Raw genomic sequence first — 5,765 nt, forward strand, 5'->3', positions numbered from 1 at the left:
GTGATAAAGAATAAGGGATGTCAAACTTGAATGATTATTACTAAATTTTTACTAAATCTATACTCTGTGACTCTGTACAATGTGAAGAAAATTGTCGTACCGGAATAAGGTGTCAACTAAAATTATGGGTCCAGTTCGACCAATCACCTGCAGCTCCATTGTTGAAGTGTTGTCTACTTAGGCGGACTTTTTCCACTCAAGACAAGTTGTGAGGAGGATGACAACTTCAATGAGGATCACACTGTGTCTGATATTTCCACTTCTTGTAGAGATGGGTAAGTCCAACATTTATATTTCTCTGCTGATGAGATCTCCGCCCTTGATTTGGATGTCAGTCCAGCCAGGAGACTCTGTGACTCTAAACTGTACGATACACACTGAGACCTGTGCAGCAGGACACAGTGTCTATTGGTTCAGACATGTCTCAGGAGAATCCCATCCAGGAATCTTTTACTCCCATGGAGACAGGAGTGATCAGTGTGAGAAGAGCCCTGAGGCTGGGTCTCCTACACAGAACTGTGTCTACAACCTCCCCAAGAGGAACCTCAGTTTCTCTGATGCTGGTACTTACTACTGTGCTGTGCCTCATGTCGGGTGATACTGTTTGAGAATGGGACCAAGCTGAACATTCAAGGTAAATCCCATTTAATCTGTAAATATCCCCAACAATACAGCCTACCTCCAAATGATCCCATACATTTGTCTCAACAAGCAATACAATACTCACCATCAGCTTTTGATTCAATATTTTACTGTTTGATGATCTTCCTAAGTGCTCATGAATATAATATGAATTCACTGATACCCTTTCCACAGTTCCAGAACATGATTGTCCATTTGATCTGAGTCCTACTGTTCTGGCCTTGGTCATGTCCAACATCGTTCTGGGGATAGTGACCATTCTACTTGTCTGGGCACTGTGCAAGACTCAGAACAGAGATAGCAGAGGTATTACTTTATATCTAATGTTGGGTCTGATGTTACATGCATCTCAATGCAATGTACATTCTGTAAATATCCATTAAATGCCCAACATATCAGCATTGTTATTAATTAACTACATGAGGTTAAAAATAGATAGATTATCATAAAAAATCATAGCTGGCCTTCCTCTATTTCAATCTCTATGAAGGGAGGACTGGTGTCCCAATGTCTCAGGGAAATCAGTTAAACTTGTCAACATTTATAAATATATAATATTTGTAGTTTTTACAAGAAACTGCCTTACAGCTAGTGTTCAGCTTATTTGTGCATTTTTTGTTATTAAGCTTTCTTGTAAGTAATAGGTCACTGTGATAGATGTAGCCTACTTATCTTTGTGATTGTTCATTTTTCTGTGGAACTTCTGCCTGTCACTGTTCCACTGACTGTCAGGTCATCGTAGTGGGTGTACAGTCTGAATAGTCATGTCTTTTGTAGTGTTTTCTTCCACAGGAGAATTGAAACACTATATAGTTGTCACGCCCTGACCTGAGTATTCTTTGTTTTCTTTATATATTTTGGTTAGGTCAGGGTGTGACGAAGGTGGTATGTGTGTTTTTGTCTCATCTAGGGTGTTTGTACTGTCTAGGGGTTTTGTAGATCCATGGGGTTGTTTCCATCTAGGTGTTTATGCAGGTCTATAGTTGCCTAGATTGGTTCTCAATTAGAGGCAGGTGTTTATCGTTGTCTCTGATTGGGAACCATATTTAGGCAGCCATCTGCTTTGGGTATTTTGTGGGTTATTGTCTATGTTATGTTGCACGTTAGCACATTGTTTATATAGTGGTCACGGTTGTCTTATTTGTTTTTTTTGTTTAAGTGTTCTTCATTAAATAAAGAAGAATGTATTCTAACCACGCTGTGCTTTGGTCTACTCCATAAGACAATCGTGACAATAGTAGATCATGCTGTCATAATGTATTTTCACCCCCAAGAAGAAGTCCTCTAGAAGAGCAAGAGAGAAGACCAGCAGAGAGGATGCAGTGTACTCTGATGTCAGATACCTTCAGCAGCAGTGAAATATATCACCACTGTCACAAAGACTACAAGAAGAAATGTTACTATTTGTAGCATAATAAAACTGCTTTTAGTAACAAACATTTGTATGGAGTTTTCAAAGTATCAAAGAAACTGTTTTTAACACCGTTTTGCGGGTACTTTTTAATGAAGCTGCCAGTTGAGGACTTGTGAGGCATCTGTTTCTCAAACTAGACAGTCTAATGTACTTGTCCTCTTGCTCAGTTGTGCACCAGGGCCTCCCACTCCTCTTTCTCTTCTGGTTAGAGCCAGTTTACGCTGTTGTGTGACGGGAGTAGTGCACAGCGTTGTACAAGATCTTCAGTTTCTTGGCAATTTCTCGATTGGAATAGCTCAATTTCTCAGAATAAGAATAGACTGAGGAGTTTCAGAAGAAAGGTCTTTGTTTCTGGCTGTAATTGAGGCTGTAATCGGACCCACAAATGCTGATGCTCCAGATACTCAACTAGTCTAAAGGAGGTTTTATTGCTTCTTTAATCAGAACTACAATTTTCAGCTGTGCTAACATAATTGCAAACGGGATCAATTAACATTTTAAACGATAAACTTATATTAGCTCACACAATGTGACATTGGAACACAGGAGTGATGGTTGCTGATAATGGGCCTCTGTATGCCTATGTAGATATTCCATAAAAAATCAGCTGTTTCGAGCTACAATAGTAATTTACAACATTAACAATGTCTACACTGTTTTTCAGATAAATGCGATGTTATTTATTGAACAAAAAATGTCTAAGTGACCCTAAACCTTTGAATGGTAGTGTACATAATAGTAGCATCAACATATATTGTAGTGTAATTCAATTTCACATATTTAATTGTTCTTTTGGTTCAACCATAATGCATAATAAGCATCATCAACAGGGGGAATATATTGGGTGTGCGCGGATTACCTCTAGAAAGAATATATCAATTTATAAGACTTTTTCATAAAAATAGGCTTTCCCACATGAACAGGTGATGAGATGATACCCCGAACAGGGTTTTTCGACCTGTATGTGGGTGTCTGAAGAAGGATGTTTTTATTGTGATATTGCACTGTGCGCAAGAGACACATTTGTAGTTCCCATTTGGAATGTGGGTCAAGAATGTCTGAGTGGGCTCAGGGTGCATGTCTGATTTGTACTTCCGGCGCCGACAGAGATGGCCGCCTCGCTTCACGTTCCTAGGAAACTATGCAGTTTTTTGTTTTTTTTACGTGTTATTTCTTACATTAGTACCCCAGGTCATCTTAGGTTTCATTACATACAGTCGAGAAGAACTACTGAATATAAGATCAGCGTCAACTCACCATCAGTATGACCAAGAATATGTTTTCCGCGACGCGGATCCTGTGTTCTGCCTACAAACAGGTCAACGGAATTGATTCCATGCAGCGACCCCAAAAACGACTTCGTGAAAAAGAGGGAAACGTAGCGGTCTTCTGGTCAGACTCCGGACACGGGCACACCGTGCACCACTCCCTAGCATTCTTCTTGCCAATGTCCAGTCTCTTGACAACAAGGTTGAAGAAATCTGAGCAAGGGTAGCATTCCAGAGGGACATCAGAGACTGTAACGTTCTCTGCTTCACGGAAACATGGCTCACTGGAGAGACGCTATCCGGGGCGGTGCAGCCAACGGGTTTCTCCACGCATCGCGCCAACAGAAACAAACATCTTTCTGGTAAGAAGAGTGGCGGGGGCCTATGCCTCATGACTAACGAGACATGGTGTGATGAAAGAAACATACAGGAACTCAAATCCTTCTGTTCACCTGATTTAGAATTCCTCACAATCAAATGTAGACCGACATTATCTACCAAGAGAATTCTCTTCGATTATGATCACAGCCGATATATCCCCCCCCAAGCAGACACATCGATGGCTCTGAACGAACTTTATTTAACTCTTTGCAAACTGAAACCATTTATCCGGAGGCTGCATTCATTGTAGCTGGGGATTTTAACAAAGCTAATCTGAAAACAAGACTCCCTAAATTTTATCAGCATATCGATTGCGCAACCAGGGTGGTAAAACCTGATCATTGTTACCTAACTTCCCGACGCATATAAGGCCCTGCCCCCGCCCCCTTCGGGAAAAGCTGACCACGACTCCATTTTTGTTGATCCCTGCCTACAGACAGAAACTTAAACAAGAGGCTCCCACGCCTGAGGTCTGTCCAACGCTGGTCAGACCAAGCTGACTCCACACTCCAAGACTGCTTTCCATCACGTGACTGGGACATGTTTCAGATGCGTCAGATAACAATATTGACGAATACGCTGATTCGGTGTGCGAGTTCATTAGAACGTGCGTTGAAGATGTCGCTCCCATAGCAACGATAAAAACATTCCCTAACCAGAAACCGTGATTGATGGCAGCATTCGTGAAACTGAAAGCGAACCACTGCTTTTAATCAGGGCAAGGTGTCTGGTAACATGACCGAATACAAACAGTGCAGCTATTCCTCCGCAAGGCTATCAAACAAGCTAAGCGTCAGTACAGAGACAATGTAGAATCTCAATTCAACGGCTCAGACAAGAGGCATGTGGCAGGGTCTACAGTCAATCACGGACTACAAGAAGAAACCCAGCCCAGTCACGGACCAGGATGTCTTGCTCCCAGGCAGACTAAATAACTTTTGCCCGCTTGAGGACAATACAGTGCCACTGACACGGCCTGCAACGAAACATGTCTCTCCTTCACTGCAGCCGAGGTGAGTAAGACATTTAAACGTGTTAGCCCTCGCAAGGCTGCAGGCCCAGACGGCATCCCCAGCCGCGCCCTCAGAGCATGCGCAGACCAGCTGGCCGGGTGTGTTTACGGACATATTCAATCAATCCCTATACCAGTCTGCTGTTCCCACATGCTTCAAGAGGGCCACCATTGTTCCTGTTCCCAAGAAAGCTAAGGTAACTGAGCTAAACGACTACGCCCGTAGCACTCACTTCCGTCATCATGAAGTGCTTTGAGAGACTAGTCAAGGACCATATCACCTCCACCCCTACCTGACACCCTAGACCCACTCCAATTTGCTTACCGCCCAAATAGGTCCACAGACGATGCAATCTCAACCACACTGCACACTGCCCTAACCCATCTGGACAAGAGGAATACCTATGTGAGAATGCTGTTCATCGACTACAGCTCGGCATTCAACACCATAGTACCCTCCAAACTCGTCATCAAGCTTGAGACCCTGGGTCTCGACTCCCCGCTTTCCCCAGCAACTGGGTACTGGACTTCCTGACGGGCCGCCCCAGGTGGTGAGGGTAGGCAACAACATCTCCTCCCGCTGATCCTCAACACGGGGCCCCACAAGGGTGCGTTCTGAGCCCTCTCCTGTAATCCCTGTTCACCCACGACTGCGTGGCCACGCACGCCTCCAACTCAATCATCAAGCTTGCGGACGACACAACAGTGGTAGGCTTGATTACCAACAACGACGAGACGGCCTACAGGGAGGAGGTGAGGGCCCTCGGAGTGTGGTGTCAGGAAAATAACCTCACACTCAACGTCAACAAAACTAAGGAGATGATTGTGGACTTCAGGAAACAGCAGAGGGAACACCCCCCTATCCACATCGATGGAACAGTAGTGGAGAGGGTAGCAAGTTTTAAGTTCCTCGGCATACACATCACTTAAACTGAATTGGTCCACTCACACAGACAGCGTCGTGAAGAAGGCAGCAGCGCCTCTTCAACCTCAGAGGCTGAAGAAATTCTGGCTTGTCACCAAAAGCACTCACAAACTTCTACAGATG

General features: G+C 43.8%; 1 pseudogene; it reads left to right on the forward strand.

The window, feature by feature from the left end:
• The first annotated feature begins 271 nt into the window (after window positions 1-271).
• Window positions 272-2,029, forward strand: LOC115133858 (uncharacterized; annotated as a pseudogene).
• Window positions 2,030-5,765: the final 3,736 nt, after the last annotated feature.

Source organism: Oncorhynchus nerka, unplaced genomic scaffold (assembly GCF_034236695.1).
Source record: "Oncorhynchus nerka isolate Pitt River unplaced genomic scaffold, Oner_Uvic_2.0 unplaced_scaffold_6763, whole genome shotgun sequence".
In the NCBI taxonomy this organism is placed as follows: domain Eukaryota; kingdom Metazoa; phylum Chordata; class Actinopteri; order Salmoniformes; family Salmonidae; genus Oncorhynchus; species Oncorhynchus nerka.